Consider the following 22,833-nt stretch of genomic DNA (forward strand, 5'->3'; position numbering starts at 1 on the left):
AAACACTATGACTGAATGCTCATGGGCTTCATTTGTGTATAGACCTCCACAACAAAATTCAAATAGACAGCTCTCGGGGAGAATTATGTAGCTTCTATAAATGATGAGCAAATAAAAAGACTGAAAGCAAACAAACTGAACAGCCTTATCAGCATTTACCTATTGTACTGGCAAAAAAAAAAAAACCTAGAATAAAAGACAAGCAGGAAGAAAAAGAGGCTTTGCTTTTGCTGCTGCAGATGGAAGGCAGGGTATTTAGCATAATACCAAAGCGATATCATGCAAACAGAGAATGGTATTATGTAGAGATTTGTTAGTGCATGTAAACATATTTGATCATTATTAAACGTGTAAGCATCAGACAGGTTTACCGCCGGTGGGAAAGAAAGGAGAACAGGGAGGCACGGAGCGAGAGAGGAAGCAAGAGAGAGGGAGAGAGAAAGGAATGATAGATAGTGCTGTTTTGTTTATGATCTGGCAATGAAGGGAATTTCATAGTGAGCTGCTGAAGGTGTGTGTGTGTGTGTGTGTGTGTGTGTGTGTGTGTGTGTGTGTGTAAGAGAGAAAGTTACACATTTCTAATCTCAGGAGTCTCACTTCAATCTCATTTTGCAGATCAAATACAAAGAATAAGTAGAATTTTTAAAAGTATTTATTTATCTTAAATTCATATCACACACAGCTATATACACAGTTAAATACTTGATGCAGCTTACTAAGATGTACATACAGTATATCGCTATGATAGAACTAACTGGTTAATAATCTTGTTTATATTACTTTGGATTGAATGCAACTGTACGCATGAACTATGGATTATGGTCAAGTCTCCACAGACTAATGGGGTGCACTTTACTTTGCCTATGCTTTACATATCCAAGCTAATTTCTGGTAGAGTACACATGTATTAGTGCTGAGCTGGATTTGTTTTGTGTTTAGGATGTACAAGACTTTAGATTAGTGAATACTCAGAAGTCTGACCACACTTACAAGACCATGATTAGATGTTCATAAGAAATGTACTGTGCTGCTCAGGGGGCACTGCGGTAAAATATGCTAGCACACCAGAAGCTGGGGTTTTGAATACATCGTATCGAATCTCGGCTCTGCCATCCGACTGGGCTGGGCGGCTATATGAACAACGTTTGGCTGTTGTTCATCCAGGAGGGAGTCGGATAGGGACCTCATAACTGATGCAATTATGACCTCTGCTGGCTGGTTGATGCCATCTGCGCAGAGTTGAGGATTAATGCAATCAGGGTGTGGCTCTCCGTGCACAAGGCTGATCGCATATGAACTCGCCTCGTGCAGGTGAAAAGATGCAGTCTGCTACTGTCGGAGGGTGCTTGTGTCAGTTCGCTCTTCACAGTAGGGGTGGAGGTCGGCACCAGTAGAGAGGAAGCATAATGCAATTGGGTAAAAATTGGACGTGCTAAAAATCTAGAGAAAAAGGGAGAAAATGCATAAAAAAAAAGAAATGTACTGTGTTTCTGTCCTTTATAAATTCACTGAGATCTGTTTTCCTCCCCTTATTTTGATGTGTATTCACATTATTTACATGTGTATTCACATTATTTACATGTGTATTCACATTAATTGTGTTCTTGTACTTTTATACTTTTGTACTTTTATTCTCTGTACTTTAATACATTTAGCTTTACTGTACTGGAGCTGCTGTAATAACTGACTTTCCCTCTGGGATTAATAAAGTTATCTATCTATCTATTCGATTAAATCCAACCCTGGTGTGATTGCATTGTAAGTCCATTACAGTAGGTTTGAAGCTTCCTTTCAAACTCTGGTGCAGACCAAAATAAGCGATTTGTTTCAGGTATGAACACAATATGAACCAAAAGCATCTAAATTAACCAAACAGAGGATGTGATCTCTTTCTTCTCTTTCTCCCTTTTTCTCCCAATTTAACGTAGCCAATTAGTCTTCCGCTCCTGGAGACCCGTATAACAACCGCGAGGGTATACTTGCCTGACACACGCTCGCTCCAACGCATGCACAGTCCATTATCCCTTCTTATTCACTCATACTTTGGTGGACTTGCAAATGAGACCAGTCTCATGCATGGAGAGTTACATGCTCTGCGTGCTTCCACCTACAGTGGTACACAGGCTACTAACCTGGGTCCTTACACACCTTTTTTTAGTCTGGCCTTTTCCCATCCAGCAGACTAGTGTCCATTTTTTTTTCTGTTGCAGGCACTGCCGATTGTGCTCACTAGGGGGGGGGCGCCCAGCTGACCGGCAGCAGAGCTGAGATTCAAACTTGATGAGTTCAGAATCACAGCACTGGTGTGGTAGTGGAATATGCCACTGTGCCACATGGGCAAGGCTTGAGTTTTACCACCATTAGGTAAAAATTTAGACCAGGCCATGAAATCATGCTTTAACTTATGAGACTTGAAAGGTATGAAAGACTCACTGACCAAATGCTCTCAGATACTCTTGGCATATTTCAGACAATTCCTACAGTTTCAAACCTAAAAGTTAACCGTTTGTATTTAATTATTTGCTTTAAATTTATTTATTTACTATTCGATATGTTGTAGCTTGCTGGCAAAATAAATATACGTGAATAAATGTGATAAATAATGTAATTTGTGCATTTCTATAGGAGCTAAAAGTGTTGTTGGTGTTGGGATCAGGAATAAAATGCTTAATATAATCCCAGCTGAAATAAAGAAGTACATGGAATGAAAGATGGACAGGTTTTGAGCATGTGTGTGTGTATCTACATGTGTGCAGTACAGGTTCAGTGTCCTTTACAGGGTCCTCTGGTCATGTTAATTGCTCCCAAGGTCAAGGATAGGTTGGTGTGTGTATGTGTGTGTGTTTTGATCAGAACTAATTTGATCAGTCTAGAGTATCTGAGGCAGACAGGGTCAGACCTTTCACATCTCACTAATTCTGTTGAGGCAGCATTCGGGTGAGGGCGTGTAATGCATGTGTGTTTAAATGTATGCACGACTAAGACTTAACTGATTTCTGTCTTTTGATTCTGAGCAGTTTAGGAATGTTTTATATCTACACCACTCGCATATCTATAATGATTAACAATGTACCACAGATCAATATGTAGAAAATATCTAATGAAAAGGGTGGATTTGTGCCTATAGGTGAGCAAGGACATTTAAGTGGACACCTACTGTACCTCAATTTTAATGTAACTCAATTGTAATTTTTTTTAATTTATGGTACTGTGAATAACTTTTTTAGTTCTATTTTTACCTTATATGGTGAAAATCATGCTGCATATCAAGCCATATGCTACACAATATGAACAACAGTATTAAAACACTCCTTCTAATTTTTGAATTCATGTGTTTCAGCCACAGCAATACATAAAAGATGTAATCAATCAAATTGGAAATTACATGCTATAAGCTTTGCAAAAATAGTTTAGGGAAGGCCCTTTCTTGGTCTATCATGACTGTGCCCCTGTACACAAATCAAGCTCTATAGATATGTCATGAAGAAAAGTTTAGGTTAAAGAAACTCCAGTGGCCTGCACAGATCCCTGACCTCAGCCCCACTGAACGGCTTTGAAATGAACTGGAACATCAATCGAGGCTTTCTTGGCCAACATCAGTGCCCAGCTATCAGCCATACAAATGCTCTTATGACTGAAAAGGCACAAATTCCCATAGACATCTAGTGTGAAGCCCTCTCAAAAGAGTGGCCGTTGTTATAACTGGACAGATCACATAGAGGTTACTCTGTTTTAATACCATTTGTTTTTGAATGGGATGTCCAACAAGCTCATGGTCAGGTGTTTAAAAATTTTGCCATACACCATATGCCCAAAATTATTTAAACAACACTGGGGGTGCTTATTGGATTCAGACTCAGTTAATATTAAGTATTTTATATTTGAATAGTTTAAATTGTGTATTTTATGATGAAACCTAGGCTATTTTTAATTCATCCTTTAGGTTATGTTATTTGGTCAATAAAACATTGGCAGAATGCTGGCTGTCCTAAGGTGGTAAAACCAGGAATTAAAATAATAATAATAATAATAATAATAATAATAATAATAATAATAATAATAATAATAATAGTAATATATGAACATCTGTAAATCTGCATTGGAAACCAACAATTACAGTATAGTAATATTTGATGTTTGTGTGTGAGGTAAAGGGTTCATTTCTTGAGCAGGACGTTACCCACTATTTCTCAGATGATTACATACTTTATAGTATAGATAAAATAGACATATTTTATAGATTTTATTTCTACATCTACATAGTTTCCTTACACTGAACAAAGGCATTTAGGTGAAATGAACTGGAGATACAAAATTGTCCATGGTGTTGTTTGACATTGAACTTGAATTGATAAATCTTGTGTAACTTTTAACTACCCGTCCTGTCATGAATGTAACCAAAGTGTAAAACATGACATTAAAATCCTAATAAATAAATATATAAATCATTATAACTACAGTTTTCTTTTTAAATATTAACACCCTGAAACAGTCTAATTTATGTCATTATAAAGAATGAAGCTTTATGTGACTTTATGTACCAAAACTGTAGTTTGGAAAAGATTTGATAGCTTGGGGTTTTGATACATGTTTAAGTAATCGTAAGTTAAACATTAAAGATTTAGACTCTCACAAAATGGGTGTGTTTTCACCCTTGGCCTCTCACCCTCAATTCTAGGGCCCTTCTAAATTCATAAAAAAATGTGCTTAATTTCACAGACCTTGTTTCTTAAAAATCACAGATTTCACTGATTTTAAAGAAAAATGCCACATTTCACAGCAGTCATTAAATTACACTTATATATTGAATTATAAAATCGGCACGGTGGCTAAGTGGGTAGCACTGTTGCCTCACAGCAAGAAGGTCCTAGGTTCGATCCCCCAGTCAGGCGGTCCGGGTCCTTTCTGTCTGGAGTTTGCATGTTCTCCCCGTGTCCGCGTGGGTTTCCTCCGGGTGCTTTGGTTTCCTCCCACAGTCCAAAGACATGCAAGTGGGGTGAATTGGAGATACTAAATTGTCCATGACTGTGTTCGATATAACCTTGTGAACTGATGAATTTTGTGTAATGAGTAACTACCGGTCATGTCATGAATGTAACCAAAGTGTAAAACATTATGTTAAAATCCTAATAGGCATGGTGGCTAAGTGGGTAGCACAGCTGCCTCACAGCAAGAAGGTCCTGGGTTCGATCTCCGGGTGGGGTGGTCCGGGTCCTTTCTGTGTGGAGTTTGCATGTTCGCCACGTGTCCGCATGGGTTTCCTCTGGGTGCAGTCCAAAGACATGCAAGTGAGGTGAATTGGAGATACTAAATTGTCCATGACTGTGTTCGATATAACCTTGTGAACTGATGAATCTTGTGTAATGAGTAACTACCGTTTCTGTCATGAATGTAACCAAAGAGTAAAACATGACGTTAAAATCCTAATAAACAAACAAACATGTTTAAGCAATTGTAAGTTATACATTTAAGATTTAAGCAATTGTAAGTTATACATTTCAGCTAACTGAATTGCCGTAGGATTGATGTCAGACTATGAGTGAGATTGATACGGTCTGTGAACAGGGACGCAGCATTTTCCAAACAGCCCAGAGATGGATCACATTACACACATCCCCTTTCCTTCCCAGATAAATGAACTGAAGGGCCGCCTTATAGTGCAAATTAACCAGTAAACCTGAGGCACTTGAACACTACGCGAATGAAAAATCGCTTAACACGAACTTTAAATTTAGAATTTCACATAAAATTGCATATTACACTGGAAAAGGCTCATTTCACGGCCCGTGACGCGATTTCCATGGCCGTGATTTAGGTAGAGCCTTATTTATAAGCAATGAAAGCACCAACAAGTAAGGAAATACTTCTGAGGAAGCATATTGCAGCCTGTAGAGGGACAGGACCTCTGTTTGACCTGCTGACCCTGTTAAAGTTGTTCCAAGCATCACATATAGGACTTTACAAAGAAACTGTCTGTACTTGATGTAAATCTTCTGAAATAAATGTTCAGTTAGGGAGCTGTTGAGTGTTAGAATAGCGCAGTCTGGTACATCCAGCATCGCTGACAGCACTACTGATGTCGGACTATGAGTGAGATTGATACGGTCTGTGATCAGGGACGCAGCATTCCCCAAACAGCCCAGAGATGGATCACATTACACACATCTCCTTTCCTTCCCAGATAAATGAACTGAAGGGGTTTACATCACTCCCAGAGAGAGAGAGAGAGAGAGAGAGAGAGAGAGAGAGAGAGAGAGAGAGAGAGTGAGTGAAGTGTACCATCAGCTTTTACTGGGTCAAACCCGACTTCCATCCCATTTGTGCCTTCCACGGCTTTGTTTGCCTCACAGGTTAGGAGTCAGAGTGGGGGGCAAGTTTTGTGTTGTGTTGTCATTGAACGATTTGTCAGCATGAAGCATTTGTCGCTCAAGAGAATCAATCACTCAGTGGAACAGGAACAGGGCCAGGAAGAGGGGCACGGTTTCCAGCGCGAGCCTTCATCTTAACCAGCATTTCATCATCTTCCTCAGCACTCAGATACAGCCTTGTTTTATTTGTTATCTGGACAAATGGTCCATCGTTCCATCGAGTCTTCAGACTGAAGTTTCAAGGCAGTGGTGGAGTTTTTGGTCATGCCTTATTACCCTACCTCACACCCCCTTGCATGAATTAGTCTTTGTTATGGCTGATTGGAAATAAGCAGCATATTGCATTAGCACAGGGCTTATTAAGCAAATGCTCTTAAGTCAGACCTTGCTTAACTGGGTGACAGCCTCTCGATTAGCTCTTCACAGCAAATCACCCTGATTGTCCTTGCCAATAACCATCAGGGAAAGGATTAAAGCTTCATCAAACTTCAGGTGGCAGATTTTCATGTCTGACAAGCCAGATATAATAATTAAATTAGCTTCAACATCTTTATCGTGCTAGATTACACTCTTCTGTAGCAGCAGAAGTGCTTATTGAAACAGATCCATTTAGGGAGTAATTAATTTTAACATGTATTCTTTTATTGTCTGTTTTACCACCGCTTTATCCTGTGGGTACAATTTACCAGGCAAAAGGCGGGTAACACACTGGAAAGGTTGCCAGTCCATCACAGGGCAAACACACACATTCATACCCAAGGCCAACAGAGTGGAAAGCCACACAGAAAGGACCGGAACTGCTCCACCTGGGAATTGAAACCCTTGCTGTGAGGCGACAGCGCTACCAACCAATGTACCTTGATATTCAGGAATGCAGGAATAAGTTTGTGAACCATTTGCAATAAGTCACAGGACCACCACAGAGCAGGTATTATTTAGGTGGTGGATCATTCTCAGCACTGCAGTGACAACAACATGGTGCTGGTATGAGTGGATCAGACACAGCAGCGCTGCTGGAGTTTTTAAATACCTTGTCCACTCATTGTCCACTCCTACCTAGTTGGTCCACCTTGTAGATGTAAAGTCAGAGACGATCGCTCATCTATTGCTGCTGTTTGACTCGGTCATCTTCTAGTCCTTCATCAGTGGTCACAGGATGCTGCCCACGGAGCGCTGTTGGCTGGATATTTTTGGTTGGTGGACTATTCTCAGTCCGGCAGTGACAGTAAGGTGTTTAAAAACTCCATCAGCATTGCTGTGTCTTATCCACTCATACCAGCACAACACACACTAACACACCACCACCATGTCAGTGTCACTGCAGTGCTGAGAATGATCCACCACCCAAATACAGTTTTTCTCAATTGCTTTGGTGCATTTCCCTGATCAGAAATAAAATTCTCATAACTGTTAGTTCAACCTCCACAACATGTAGTCATTTGTGCACATCATAGTAGCAGTTTCTTATTCATTCCAACAAATTGCAAATGCTTTTGGACATGCGTTAATTGCTTCCATACAATTCTCTGCAGTTTTATAACATTATCATTTGCTTATGTCATGTCAGTCAAAATGAACTATACTTATAAATGCTGAATAGTCGTTCCCTATAAAACTAATAGTCATCATTTCATTGCTTGAATCATTACATACAAAAATGTTGAACTAGTTGTCAAAATCAGTGTGTTGTATGTTTCAATTCAGTTCCAATATGTACTGCAATATTGTTTACAGTTGTGCACAGCTCTACCCAAAGTTTGTTTCTTATGTTTGTTGTAAATAAGTTTGTACTCGTACTGCTTTAGCACAATGCTGTGAACAAATTAGAATTGCAAAGAGCATATGCAGTAAAAATGTGAAACATGCGTATTTTTTTCTCGATTGTTTACACACATTTTCTGAAAGCTTGCCTCATACTCTCAAAACTCTACACACAAATCAAAAAACACACACACAATGGGCAAAACCCCTCAATTCTCCTGCAAAATGAAACTTTACATTCAAAACAATGTTTTCTCTACACAAAATGGTATTTTGTTTTCAGATGACACACACAAACCATCATATGAATAGCCATTTATAAGAACCAGTTGAACACTGATGTGCTCAATGTAAAACACTATGATGAATGGAAAACAGTTCTTCTCCATTTATCATAATGACTTGGGCCTTTTTTGTTTAGTGTTACACTTACTACAGACAGTACATACATACGTGTGTTGTAAAATATTTTGGAATATTGTTTTTATACTCAGAACACACAAATACACGGTAACAAATGTATTTTATTTTTCCCACAAAAACAATGTACACAGTGTACATCCCAACCAACACAAAGTTGCACATACAGTGGACACTTTCATTGACATGAATACTTGCTTTTGAGGAATGAACTCTCCATTTTGAGCAAGTGACACGCTTAAGCAGGTTATACACTAGGTTTTGCAGTTTGTACTAATTGTTTTGAGAAATGTACTTACTGTTGTGCAAATGTTAATAGTGATGTGAGAAATGCACCAAAGCGACTGAGAAAAACTGTAATACCTGCTCTGTAGTGGTCCTGGGAGAGTCCTGACCATTGAAGAACAGCATGAAAGAGGGCTTACAAGCATGCAAAGAAATAGATGGACTACAGTCAGTAACTGTAGAACTACAAAGTGCTTCTATATAGTAAGTGGAGCTGATAAAATGGACAGCGAGTGTAGAAACAAGGAGGTGGTTTTACAGTTTTTCTCAGTCGATTTGGTTCATTTCTCAGATCAGAATTGAAATTCTCAAAACTGTTCATTCAATCTCCACATCTCCTTGTCACTTGTGCACATCATAATAGCATTTCTCATTGTGTTTCACATTTTGCAAATGCTTTTGTACATTCATGCAAATGGTCATGTACAATTGTCTGCTGTTTTTTGCATTATCAATTGCTTATGTCATGTTTATCAAAATGTGTTCTACTGATTGTCTGTTGAATTGTCTTACCCTCCAAAACATTTAGGCTTTGGGTCATTGCCTAGGTCATTACATGCAAAAGTGCTGAACATGTTGTCATAATCTCTCAGGCATAATTTGTACATTTCTATGAAACTTTTTTGGTAAATGTTGGTAATTTATCATAAATTGATTAAATTGTTCTCAGGTGAATCTTGGCTTTCAGTTAAGAAGGGGAATTTGTGAAGGTTTAGATCAACCAATGGTCAAACAGCTCTCAACCATAGGACAGAGGTACATCTCATGAACCTTCAATTGACAAACATATATAGACACAAAACATTGCAATATTACAAAGTCTCACAATGGAAAGACAAGGGTGAACAGCCAAGAAGAGGGGTAAGGCTGCGTGGTGGAAGGCTGAGGGGACAAAACAGAGGAAGAGGTAGGAGAGTCCATGCCACTCTAACACCATCAGGCAATGGTTTGCCATTCATTATAGAATGCTGATGGAATTCCTCCCACCCTACTCCCCATTCCTGAACCCAATTGAGGAGTTCTTCTCAGCCTGGAGATGGAAGGTGTACGATCACCAGCCGCACACCCAGATGAACCTGCTGACTGCCATGGATGCAGCTTGTGAGGATATCACAGCAGATACCTGCAGAGACTGGATTAGGCACTCCAGGAGATTCTTTCCACGCTGCATTGCAAGGGAAGATATCCAGTGTGACGTGGATGAAAACATGTGGCCCAACAGAGAGGAGCATCAGGATGTATAGAAAAGAAAGCACTATAATTCCTTAAGTTGTTGTCTCAGGTTGTTTTGAATGTTTAGAGTAAGTTTATAATTTTTTAGTTTTACCTTTGTGTTATAGAGTGCTGCCAAACAGTTGTCTGTCTTTCCTGAAGTTCTATCAGATTTTTGTCATCAAATTGCAGTGCGAACAATACAGTAAAATAATATTACTGTATAAATTTGATTCCAGTCCAATTTCTTGCTGTCAGTCTCCCACATACAGTCATGTGTAACTTTGTGTTCTGTGTAAGTTTGTATTTTGTGTGTAACACGTACCATTTCAATTGATATGCCACAGAATGTGCAGCATTCTTGTAATCAAAAGCTTAGCTAGTTTTCATCAGAATATACTTACAGTGTACACTGTTGCACTGACAACATGACTAAGTATTTTGACTGCCTTGTTCATAGGCAATGACACACAGACTAGACATTCTGATGGCACTGACAAGTTGATTGACATAAATATTTGCTTTTGAGGCACAAAGAATTGTGAGCGAGGTACATGCTTTTGCAGGTATTTCATTGAGTTTTGCTGTTTGCACTAACTGTTTTGAGAAATCCACTTGTTGTGATGCCAATGTAAATCATGATGTGAGAAATGTACCAAATCGACTGAGAAAAACTGTAATGTTATGGCTGATTAGTGTATGTGTACAATATGATGAAATTCTTTATTTGCATATCATCATTTTGTGGTGCCCCTAAAGCTGAAAGGATTTAGGGCCTTTTTCAGGGACCTGACAGTGGCTGTATGGCATAGCTGGAATTCAAAAACACAACCTTCTAGTTGGTAAATCATTACTCTACCCAGTAGGCCACTAGGTGTACTGTACAACTGACAGTGCCTGCAGCAGACAAAATTGGTCAGTAGTCTGCTGGGTGAGAAAAGACCGGACTAAAATGGTGGTGGGGTCTTTAATGCTGTATAAGGACCCTGGTTAGTAGCCGCCTGTACAGAAGTGGAGGAATACGGAGATCATGAGACTGTCCGTGCATGAGACTGACCATACTCACAAATCCAAAGTATGGGTGAATAAGAAGGGGTCGGTTGACTGCACACACGCCATAGGGAGTGTGTGTAAGGTGTACATACCCTTCTTGAATGCAATCAGGGTCCCCAGCAGTGGAAGACTAATTAGCTACACTATATTGGTGAAAAAGGGAGAAAATACTATTTTCTAAAAATTCTGCACTCTTACTAAAACAGGCCTGTAGTGTTTACTAGCTCAGTTACCTCCGTTTTAAACATCTCTTTGTATTTACCTAGCTGTGTTTATTTATATTTCTTCACTGTTTAGGCCACTTTTTTTCCTCTAACTTGGCCTTCGAGGACCCCGGGCTGTCTGCCTGAGTGCCAGGCCCCATTTTCAATTGTATGCTCAGCGGAGAGGCAATAGTGTCATTACGAAGTGGCAATTTGTCGGCAACCCAACAAAGAAACGTTGTAACAATTAATCACGGGGTGAATGGGAAATAACGTGTAATTATGTTCATTAGTCGGCAAGTGCAAGGGCAATTATCTCCGCCTAGCGTATGCTGTCACAGGCACGCCGAGAGTGATGTCGTAATAATTCACGACTTTCGGAGCTTTATCTGCGAGCGCATCGTGTACGGTCTAGTGCTTACGGAAGTGCTATGACGGGGATTACAGCGGGTCAGCGGAATCAAACCCTCCGTTCATACCAACATTTACTTTTGTGCTCTTGTACTGAGGATGATGAAACTGACGGTAGTAAACCTGACCTGAAAATACTGACATCATGCTTTAGAATAAATGCACGTTTTAGATAACAGATTTCAAGCACATCTGCTTGGTCAGAGGTGGGAAGTATAAGTGCTTGGTTACTGTGTGGTGGTGTTGTAGTGGTGCAGTAGGTATTACGGATAGCACACAGCAACATGGGTCCCTGGGACTGGGCCTTTTCTCCTGCCCACTGACTGTTAGGGCATTGGGATGTTCTCTCATTTCCTGTGTAGGTTTGACAGCTCTTGTGGGGTGTTCAGTATCTATCAAAAGTGGTAAACCAGCGACAGGGTCATGGACAGCCAAGGCTCATTGATGCACGTGGGGAGCGAAGGCTGGCCCATGTGGTCCGATCCAACAGACAAGCTACTGTAGCTCAAATTGCTGAAGATGTTAATGCTGGTTCTGATAGAAAGGTGTCAGAATACACAGTGCATCACAGTTTGTTGCATATGGTGCCCATGCTGACCCCTGTCCATTGCCGAAAGCACCAACAATGGAAAGCATCAGAACTGGACCACGGAGCAATGGAAGAAGGTGGTCTGGTCTGATGAATCACATTTTCTTTTATCTAACGTGGATGGCTGGGTGTGTGTGCATCGCTTACCTGGGGAACACATGGCATCAGGATGCACAATGGGAAGCAAGCAAGCCGGCGGAGGCAGTATGATGCTTTGGGCAATGTTCTGCTGGGAAGCCTTGGGTCCTGCCATCCATGTGGATGTTACTTTGACACGTACCACCTACCTAAGTATTGTTGCAGACCATGTACACCCTTTTTATGGAAACAGTATTCCCTGATGGCTGTGGCCTCTTTCAGCAGGATAATTCACCCTGCCACAGAGCCAGTGGTTTGAGGGGCACAACAACCAGTTTGAGGTGTTGATTTGGCCTCCAAATTCCCCAGATCTCAATCCAATGGAGCATCTGTGGGATGTGGTGGACAAACAAGTCCGATCCATGGAGGCTCCACCTCACAACTTACAGGAGTTAAAGGATCTGCTGCTAACATCTTGGTGCCAGATACCACAGCACACCATCAGGGGTCTAGTGGAGTCTATGCCTCAACGGGTCAGGACTGTTTTGGCAGCAAAAGGGAGACAGTAGGAGGGTGGTAATAATGTTATGCCTGATCGGTGTATATACTTTGGAGTTCAGAATACCAGCGCTGATGTGCTAGCGGAATTTCCCGCTGAACCACCTGGGTACCAATATTTTTAGGATGATATGGACCTGATTTCGAACCTTTGTCCTGTGTCCAGCGGGTTGCCTTTCAGTACTTTCTCCAACCACTTAGATAAATAAGATGGCTACCCAAATTGCATCTTGGTTAGAATATGCAATTTAATGACCGTGCTGCCCTGCAACTGATTGACACAAGGTCAAACAGACACAGCTGGTGGGTGGCTGCCGAAGAGCAACATGGGTCCTATGTTCGATCTTTGAGCCATTAAATGACAGGTCATTGTCTGTCTGGGGTTGTTCAAGTGTCCACGTGGGTTTGTGTTGTTCAGAATTACCCATTTTCCACCGACACGTGTTTCCACCGGAAAAAAAGAACTAGCGTTCTAATCTGGCACCACAGAATACTTGGTTTTTCAGCGCGAATTGTGACGTCATCTGTGGGCGTGTCACAGTGTAGAGGTTTGGGTGGGTGCTTTTACATGAGACATTATATAGAATTTAAACCACTTTCATTGTTTAAAGTTCACCTGATAAAATTTTGAGCCAGTTTGCCGCTGATATTTGCTGATATTTTCAAAGCAATTAATTGTGTGATATGACGTGGTAAAAGCGACCTGGACAGTACAAAAAATGCTTAGCATGAAAAATAAAGCGTAACGTGGCTTGTTGTACTAAAACAACAATTGATAAATTTTGGCAGTACAGAGCACTTATAACCAGTAATAACAAAGCAAAGTTTAGTGATTCTGTGTCGTACGTTTAGTACATTCAGCCACGTTAAGCTTTATTTAGTTGAATAAACCCCGAGCTGCATAAACACCACACGTGAAGTTAAACACAGATACATGTGGAGCTTTTAGACTGGATTTGATGGTTTTTTCACACAAATGTCGTGGAACTTTAGTGATGTTTTATTGCTTAAGCCGAGCGCTGAGCAAATCGGCTATTTGCGCCGAGGGTCACAGTGAGAGCAAAGCGCAAAACGCTTCTCACGTCAATGAGCTAAAGAAAACAACAACTACGACAAACACGTCTACGTCTTCTTATCACCAATAGCTGATCGCTTTTTGCTTAAAAACGAACATCTGTAACAACAGCACAAATGCTCGCACATAATCTACACGCTCCGCCATCATGTCACTACTCTTTACTTTTGTTGTGTAACACCCACCGTTGATGATGCATGCTTGGTTCCCAAAAACTGGTGGAAACGCGGGTCGGTTCTCTACAAAACACCAAGGTTAGAAGAAACCTGAACAGAACCGGTTCAAGAACCATGGTTCCTTTTGGTGGAAAAGCACTAAATGTGGTCCTGCCTTGGGCCCAGTGATTCCAACGGCACCAGAATTACTGTGACTATGAGGGTGTAAGACGGATAAAACAGTTAGTAAAATGATACATAAAGAAGTATTTTATTTTAATGATTAATTATCAAATCTAAACAACACACAAGAATTCTCTGACCCCTTGACCGAAAAGACGATGTCTGGTGTGCAAATTTTTTTTTTAGATAGAGCAAATTCCAGCCTTTGTGTCTTTTGAACATCTTTTAAAACAGAACATTACATATCAGATATCTTATTACTGGCGTTCCGTTCTCCAGCATGATATGAAACTTTTATGCATCTATTACTAATACAGACGTCTTCCTTAAATATTAATACCTATAAAATATAAGTGGTCTGTTTTCACACAATGACAGCCTGCATTATTTCCACATTTTAGAAGTTATAAATATTAAATACGCTTAATGTTTACAAAGGAGCAGCCATGGCTGGGTTGTAAATAGACTGGATTGGATTACACCGGCTCCACACTAAAGGATAATCTAAGGGTGTGTTTATTCTCTTCAGCTTTGGTTCCATTAAAATGAACACTGGTGCAATTACTCCATGTAAAGCTTCTTTCTGACTCACTAAATAAGAGGACTGAGATTGCCCAAACATATCATTTCAAATGAAATTTGGTGCAATTTGTGATGCATGTATGATGCAGAATATGAATCAAAGGCATCTAGGGTGGCTCAGTGGGTAGCACTTTTACCTCACAGCAATAAGGTCCTGGGTTTACACTTTGGTGGGGCGGGCCGGGTCCGTTCTGTGTGGAGTTTGCATGTTCTCCCCATGTGTGCATGGGTTTCTCCGGGAGCTCCGGTTTCCTCCCACAGTCCAAAGACGTGCAAGTGAGGTGAATTGGAGATACAAAATTGTCCATGACTGTGCTTGAAGTTAAAACTTGTGGATTGATGAACCTTGTGTGTATCGAGTAACTACCGTTCCTGTCATGAATATAACCAAAGTGTAAAACATGACGTTAGAAAACCTAATGAACAAACAAACAAACAAAAGCATCTAAATGAATCGAACCCAGGACATGATGTGAGAACATGTGAGAGTAAACCGCCGTGAGAGAACAGTGCCAGAAATGAGACAAACCTGGTGCAATGAGGAGGTAAAATGCCTCATTAACATTTGCTCTGATGAACAGATCTCCAAATTATTAAAAAAAAATACGCACAGCAATGTGAAAGCCGTAGCCTAGTGGTTAAAGTACTGGACTAGTAATCAGATAGTTGCCAGTTCAAGCCCCACCACTGCCAGGCTGGCACTGTTGGGCCCTTGAGCAAGGCCCTTAACCCTCAATTGCTTAGATTGTATACTGTCACAACTGTAAGTCGCTAAATGTTGATGCAAAACTGGAAATTTAGTGATAAGAAAAACAAAGTGTGGACAGCATTGCATAAAAGTATACATATACAAAATCTGCATCATATATGCTCATTGATTAATTTATTGTCTGTTTTACCACTGCTTTATACTCTTTAGGGTTGTGGTGGGTCCAATTCACTGGGCAAAAGGTAGGAAACACTCCACACAGAAAGGACCCTGACTGCTCTACCTGGTTATCAAACCCAGGACCTTCTTGCTGTGATGTATTAGTAAAGATAGAGAATAGAATAGAATGCATTTATTTGTCATATATACAGTATATACACCAATTAGGCATAACATTATGACCACCTTCCTAATATTGTGTTGGTGCTCCTTTTGCTGCCAAAACAGCCCTGACCTGTCGAAGCATGGAGTCTGACACCTTTCTATCAGAACCAGCAGTAACTTCTTTAGCAGTTTGGATCGGACCACAAGGGCCAGCCTTCGCTCCCCACGTGCATCAATGAGCCTTGGCCGCCCATGACCCTGTCGCTGGTTTTCCACTGTTTCTTCCTGCAGACTTGGAGATGCTCTGACCCAGTCATCTAGCCATCACAGTTTCTAACACATTAACTTTGAGGATAAAATGTTCACTTGCTGCCTAATATAGCCCACCCACTAACAGATGCCATGATAAAGAGATAATCAGTGTTATTTACTTCACCTGTCAGTGGTCATAATGTTATGCCTAGTCGGATCTGATCAGGTCACAGGGTCAGCCATTGTACGGTGCCCCTGGAGCAGGGAGGCTTAAGGGCCTTGCTCAAGGGCCCAACAGTGGCTGCATGGCAGAGCTGGGATTTGAGCTCTCAATCTTTCAGTTTGATAGCACAAAGCCCTACCCACTAGACTACCACTGTCCCCAGTGAGTGTAAAAGCTAGGCAAACCAGGACCAAAATGTAATAATGTATTATTTTCTTGTTTTATACAAATCAAGGGAACTGAACTACTAGTATAAACACACTCTTAAAAAAAGAAAAGAAATCCACTTCAGACCACTAAAAACACTTCTAGTTTTTAGAATTATGAACCTTAATTTGCAGCAAATTTTTTAATTAAATAACTAAATATATACTGTTAGAATATATATATTTCTTTAGTTAACTTTATAGCCATAAGTTATATTACAACCATATGTATGTGTTCGCACCCTGGAACTTCCTACTGTCCCTTTGATCAATCTGTTACTTCCACATCCTGAAAGTATTCACACCTTGTACAAAAGCTGCCTGCTTTTATTGTCTACCAACACCCCATTTTCCTTAGCTATTTATTCTTGTTAATTCCCCAAATAAAGTTAGAAGATTGTTGGTACATGGCCGTGTTTGTGTCTCTGTGCCTTCGTCTTCTCCTGGGCTCAACAACGGGACCGAGCTCAGTAAAGAAACCAAGAGGAATCTATCTAATGTATACAATTTTGTTTCTGATTCTGATACGTGTGTAACACTATTTACCCAGAATTAAGACTGATGTAGAATCTCACTTGTCAATATCTCTTCCAACTAATTGCCTCTGCTGTCCACATCCAGGCTTTACCTGTCAGTCAGGAAATGTTTTTTCTTTCTATACTGAATGGATGAAATATGTTTTTTTTTCTGACTCTGAGACGGTAGCAGAGTTCAGCCTGACAGCATCCGGTCTTATGTGTATTAGTATGTCAGTTAGCTGATGTGTTCATTTTTTTTATTTTAAATTCTGTCTCAAATTTCTTTTTGCATGTAAAGACCCCATTATAATTATTAAAATATTCCACTCTCTTCCATATACCTTATCTACCATATTCTGATCAGATATAACATTAAAATCACCTCCTTGTTTCTACACTCACTGTCCATTTTATCAGCTCCACTTACCATATAGAGCACTTTGTAGTTCTACAATTACTGACTGTAGTCCATCTGTTTCTCTACATACGTTTTTAGCCTGCTTTCACCCTGTTCTTCAATGGTCAGGACCCCCACAGGACCACCACAGAGCAGGTATTATTTAGGTGGTGGATCATTCTCAGCACTGCAGCGACAATGACATGGTGGTGGTGTGTTAGCGTGTGTTGTGCTGGTATGAGTGGATCAGACACAGCAGTGCTTCTGGAGTTTTTAAATACCATGTCCACTCACTGTCCACTCCTACCTAGTTGGTTCACCTTGTAGATGTGAAGTCAGAGGCGATCGCTCATCTATTGCTGCTGTTTGAGTTGGTCATCTTCTAGACCCTCATCAGTGGTCACAGGACGCTGCCTACGGGGCGCTGTTGGCTGGATATTTTTGGTTGGTGGACTATTCTCAGTCCAGCAGTGACAGTGAGGTGTTTAAAAACTCCATCACCACCAGCACAACACACACTAACACACCACCACCATGTCAGTGTCACTGCAGTGCTGAGAATGATTCACCACCCAAATAATACCGGCTCTGTGCTGGTCCTGTGGGGGTCCTGACCATTGAAGAACAGCATGAAAGGGGAAAAACAAAGCATGTAGAGAAACAGATGACCTACAGTCAGTAATTGTAGAACTACAAAGTGCTTCTATATGGTCAGTGAAGCCGATAAAATGGACAATGTGTGTAGAAACAAGGAGGTGGTTTTAATGTTATGGCTGATCGGTGTATATACCATATAAGGGCCTTAACCCTGTCTGCTCCTGAGGTGCTGTACAATGGCTGACCCTGCGCTCTGACCCCAGCTTTCAAACAAGCTGGGATATGCAAAGAAATAATTTCGTTGTACTGTACATCTGTATATGTATATATGACAAGTAAAGGCATTCTATTCTATATTTCTTTTCTTCTTGGTAACAAAATAAAAATAAATTAATAAATGGTAGTACTCTTGAGGATATAAGAGACAGGAAGCAGATAAATGATGTAGGTTTATCTGTGCGGTCCTCTGCGAGCTCGAGTCACCGAGGCCTCTTTTAGTCACCACTGTTTCAGAAGCCCCATCTTTCTTACAGTTCTTACTTTGTGTTGGGGACCAGTTCCCTTCCTCTTGGTCGCTTTCTGCTTTCATAAATTGCAAACCTACTTGATTTAGGTTTTTTCCACTATGCAGTAGGCTTCCTTGGTGCCTTCATCCCATTCACTATGTGTGTGTGTGTGTGAGAGAGCAGCTGGTAGCGTATATCCGCAGGTAATCTGGGCAGAAGTGTCCTCGCTAGCCCGCGTGTCGGTGGGAGGCTGCGCCTCATCTCCCTCCTGCTTCCCTGCGGTTCTAATCGGTGACAGACCATTTCATAATCGCTGCTAAGGGGGTTTCTTCTCTCTTCTTTTTCTTTCTCTTTCTTTTCCCTTCCTCCCACTTTCTTCTTTCTCATCTCCACAGTCTCCTTTTTTTTCTTCATCTGTGTAATCCTTTAGCCCCGGTGTTGGTAAGATCAAGATCTGTATGAACCAAACCAAGATCAGGATAAGAACCAAAAGCTTTAATGGTTGACATTAACACTAAAGAGTATGAGATGGAGATCCAAATCACAGTGTATAACTGTTTTAAGTAAATAGGAGGAACATATAAATGATCTCTTCTGTTGTGAGTGTTTAATAATATTTGTAATTAATAAAAAGTTATTTTAAGTCCTTATTGTACAACCCCAAATCAGAAAAAAATGGGACAGCATGGGAAATGCAAATAATAAAAAAAAAAACACAGTTACATTTACTTCGACTTTTATTTGATTGCAGACAGGATGAACATGAGATATTTCATGTTTTATCTGCTCAACTTCCTTTCATTTATTAATAAACATTAATTCCTGCATTTCAGGCCTGCAACACATTCCAACAAAGTTGCGACAGTAAAGCATTTACCACTTTGTAATGTTGCCATTCCTTTTCACCACACTTAAAAGACGTTTTTGCACCGAGGATACCAAGTGATTTAGTGTTTCAGCTTTTATTTTGTCCCATTCTTCCTGCAAACACGTCTTAAGATAATAAAAGCCAAAGTAAATGTAAGAAACACTGCATTTTTATTTTATTTGCATTTTCCATACTGTCCCAACTTTTTCTGATTTTTCTGATATGCATTTGGAGTAAATTAAAATGTATAATTTTGTATATTATTTAATTAATTCAAATATACTCCAAAAGCAATTTTGTATGCAATATCAGGGTATTGTGACCTCAAAACCAAGCCAAAAACCATTCTCTCTCTCTCTCTCTCTCTCTCTCTCTCTCTCTCTCTCTCTCTCTCTCTCTCTCTGTGATGAGGGGTTGGACGTTTCTGTTGTATGGGGACAAGCAAAAAGACTTTCATAAACATCATACCTACATTATACACACAGTGTAAAATAATACTAAAGGAAGGAAGCAGGGTCAAAGTAAATTGGGGCAAAAAAATAGTAAAATAATAAATAAATAAATAAGTCTCCCATTCACATTCCCGACTTACCAATACTCATCCATCTTATTTCTAGCATGTATGATTCTTGTTATCATCGTCATGATTATAAATATTTCAAGTCCTGTTTAGGTGGTTTAGAAGTTTGGGAGCGGTATGTCAGAGCCAGGACTGTAAGCTCAGTGTCTGTGTTCAGCAATATAATAAAAAATCTGAATATTATTCATGCAAGAGCAGACAAAACAACAACCAGGAGCAAACAGAAAAACAAAATCTGTCAGATATTCTGGCTACTCTGCAACTTCTGGAAATAACCACAACGTAACTTACAACATTCATACATTTTAAATTTGCTATTACCTGCTCAGTCTTTACTGACTTTTCCCCTTTACCATCTTCCTTTTTTTTACTTTTATATTGCACATTATCTCTGGATATTATTCTCACCACTGCCACTGATATTCCACTAAATATTTAGCCATGATCTGTTCACATCATATTAACAAATGCATTAATGTATTTGTAGTGTTAACTTAAATTTACCAGACATGCTATAATCCTATGATTATCAATGTGTAACAATGTCTCAGTGCCCTTCATTTTTATTTTATTAATGTCAAATAAATAAATAAATAAATGAATTAATTAATTAATACAATTCTTAAAGAAATAAGATGGAAAATTAAAATGGAAATGGAAATTTTCATGTACTTTTTTTTAACATTGTGGTTACTGTTACGGTTTATGTATAAAGTTTAGGTTGGAAAACAGTCATTGTGACTTGTATAGATTCAGTAAACATATAAATAAATAAATACATAAATACATAAATAATAAGGCTATATTTAAGTGTGTGTCTTTGGAGGATAAACACTATTAGAAACTAGTATTACTAGTATTACTAGTATTGCTTATTTACATATAAGCGGCACAGTGACTCAGTGGGTAGCACTGTCATCTCACAGCAAGAAGGTCCTGAGTTTGATCCACAGGTGGAGTGGTCTGGGTCCTTTCTGTCTCTGTCTTTCTCCCCGTGTCTGCATGGGTTTCCTCTGGGAGCTCCGGTTTTTTTCAACAGCCCAAAGAGGTGCAAGTAAGGTGAATTGGAGACACAAAATTGTCCACGACTGTGTTTGACATTAAACTTGTAAACTGATAAACCTTGTGTAATGAGTAACTATTGTTTTTGTCATGAATGTAACCAAAGTGTAAAACATGACATTAAAATCCTAATAAATAAATAAACAAATATTTACAGATTAATCCAATTTAAAAAAAGGAAAAGGTGAAGCATTGTGTAATATGTTTTACCTCATCAACTTTATTGGTAACAACACGTTCCCAAAGAGTTAAAATCTAGAGCAGTGGACGGTTTAAGTGCAATGAAAATATTTTTCATTTCATTTTCATTGACGACCATATCCTGGTCAGAATTGCAGCATATCCGGTTCCTTCCTGAAACACTGGCCACAAGACAGGACTACCCTGGAGAGCTGGAGCTGGCTAATAGCACCACTGAGATTTGAAAACATTGGTAACATAATAGACCACTGCCCAAGCGCCTGTGACCAAAATATATGAAAAGGAGAAATTAAACTGTTACCACAGGTACTAAATAAACTGTATAGCTGAAATGTCTACAACAATAATTTTTGAGAATTTAGAAATTTTCAGAAAATCATATACAACCCATGACATTATTAAAAGATTCAGAGAATATGGAGTAATCTCTGTTTATAAATAATATGCCAAATACCAATATACAGTGCTCCCAACCTTACATTACCTTACATGGCACTGCATTAAAAATGATTTTAATGTAAACGGGGCAGAGGGCAGTTGTAGTCTAGCGGTTAAGGTACTGGACTAGTAATCAAAAGGTCGCTGGTTTAAGTCTCACCACTGCCAGGTTGCCACTGTTGGGCCCCTGAACAAAGCCCTTAAGCCTTAATTGCTTACTGTCACAGTGCTGTATGTCACTTTGAATAAAAGTGCCTGCTAAATGCCAAAAATACTAAAAATATTAAAACTACTTCAGAAAACCGTTGTTAGTAAACACAGTTTATCACAGCATCTAGAAATGGGCGGCACAGTGGCTAAGTGGGTAGCACTGTCGCCTCACAGCAGGTAGGTCCTGGGTTCGATCCCCAGGTGGGGCGGTCCGGGTCCTTTCTGTGCGGAGTTTGCATGTTCTCCCCGAGTCTGCATGGGTTTCCTCTGGGTGCTCCGGTTTCCTCCCACAATCCAAAAACTTGCAGCCAAGCTAATTGGAGACACTGAAATGTCCTATGGGTACCTAGCCACTAGGATGCATAAACCAGTGCATTGTAGTGCTGGTCCCAAGCCCGGGAGGGCTGTGCCAGGAAGGGCATTCAGTGTAAAAATTGTGCCAAATCAATAATGTGTATCACGATCCGCCGGCGACCCCAAACGGGAGCAGCCGAGGAAATAGATCACGGCATCTAGAAATGTGAGCTACAGAAAGCAGAAGCCATATATCAGCAACAACCTGATACGTCAACTTATTTATTTATTTTCCAGATGTTCAGATTCTCTTTAACCAAATATAGAGAAATACAATAATTCATACACAAATGTTCATGCAATAGGACTTGCACCCAGAATTCTATGTCCTTAACAAAGCTCCTCTCATCAGATGTCCTCTTCAGGCAGTGACCTGTGGTTGAGGAACATGCAGAATGCAGTGTGTGCTGGGCCAAATGAAAGAGAGAGACACTGGTATGAATTTGGATGGGGGG

Source organism: Trichomycterus rosablanca, chromosome 3 (genome assembly GCF_030014385.1).
Source record: "Trichomycterus rosablanca isolate fTriRos1 chromosome 3, fTriRos1.hap1, whole genome shotgun sequence".
Taxonomy (NCBI): domain Eukaryota; kingdom Metazoa; phylum Chordata; class Actinopteri; order Siluriformes; family Trichomycteridae; genus Trichomycterus; species Trichomycterus rosablanca.